This window comes from Macrotis lagotis, chromosome X (assembly GCF_037893015.1).
Source record: "Macrotis lagotis isolate mMagLag1 chromosome X, bilby.v1.9.chrom.fasta, whole genome shotgun sequence".
Lineage (NCBI taxonomy): Eukaryota > Metazoa > Chordata > Mammalia > Peramelemorphia > Peramelidae > Macrotis > Macrotis lagotis.
This window is the reverse complement of record NC_133666.1, coordinates 178503486-178504799: the sequence shown is the minus strand read 5'-3', so window position 1 is coordinate 178504799 and position 1314 is coordinate 178503486. Positions and strand designations below refer to the sequence as shown.

General features: G+C 46.9%; 1 pseudogene; it reads left to right on the top strand.

Moving 5' to 3' along the window:
• Positions 1-406: 406 nt before the first annotated feature.
• LOC141501684 (proline-rich protein 3 pseudogene) lies at positions 407-1056 on the top strand (annotated as a pseudogene).
• The last annotated feature ends 258 nt before the right edge of the window (positions 1057-1314 follow it).

Here is a 1314-nt window from a genome sequence, read left to right as displayed (position 1 = left end):
TAATTCAATCAAGCCTAGTGAGCAACATTCTGAGTAGGGAGTCTCTCACCAGTAAAAGGAGGGAAGCTAATTACTTCCTGCAATCTTTAGTGCCAAAAGAGTTCATGGAACCTATATTTTGAAATGATTTAATTATTTATTTTGTTTGTATTATTGTAGCCAATTAAGTGATATAATTGAAGCACTAGTCTAGGAGTGAGGAAGATATGAGATCTAATATGGCCACAGACACTTACTAATTATGGATCCCTGGGCAAGGCATAAAATTTATGTTTGCCTCAATTTCCTCATCTGCAAAATGCATATTTATGCAAATTCCTAGGCTGTTTTGAGGATTAAAGGAGAAAAAAATTCTAAAATGCTCAACACAGCCCTTCTCCCACCGGCCCTGACTCTGAACGCTGTTATTACGCTGTCCGAGATGCCCAAGAGAGGGAAGCAGCGGCCACCGGACTCCGAGGAGAGTGGGAATGAGGAAAAGTGGGAGCCCCGCCAGTCCACCCAGCCTCCTGGGTCCTCCCCCCATAGCCAATGGGAAATTTGGTGGCCCTGATCCAGGCTTCCACAGAGACCCTCAGGTCTTAAGGGGACCAGTGATTCCACCACTCCTGAGCCTTCCACTTCCTTTCTGGGGAGGATGCTCAGTGAGAGGGGGCCCAGGTCCAAGGCCTCGACCATATCTACATAGTCGTTGGGCCTATGAGGATCCAGAACCTAGGAGGGGAACAGGCTATGGGGATCATGCCAGGAATAGTCCTCCCAATGGATGGAGAAACCTTGGAGGGGGCAGTAGTCACCATCCATCTAAGAACATCCCATTGCCTAAGAATGCCCCTCAATTCAAGGATGGAGGCCAAAAAGGTGATAGAACAGATACATCCAACCGCCCTATCTGCAGACATTTTTCAAAGGGCCACTGCCGCTATGAGGATCTTTGTGGCTTCTACCACCCAGGGGTGAATGGACCTCCATTGTAAAACTGTGCCTTCCACCAATCAGGCTCCACTGGACCTTTTCCATTCTGGAAACTCATTGCCTTGTTCTTTGTTGTTGGCTTCTCTGAGATGTTTCTGCCTGACACCTCTGGCCAAGGAAGCAACTTGAGCCCTCTCCCTCCCCTCCTTAGGGATCTTGGAGGATTTGGGGAGGGGACACAGAGTGGGTGAGAGGACTGGCAGAGGTTTTTTAAAAAAATAATGTTTTATTGATACTTTTGGATTTTACACTTCCCAGTAACACCCTTCCCCTGTCTTGTAACAAAGAAAATCACTTACACAAATTATCTAATGGACCACATCTCACAGTGTATGCAGC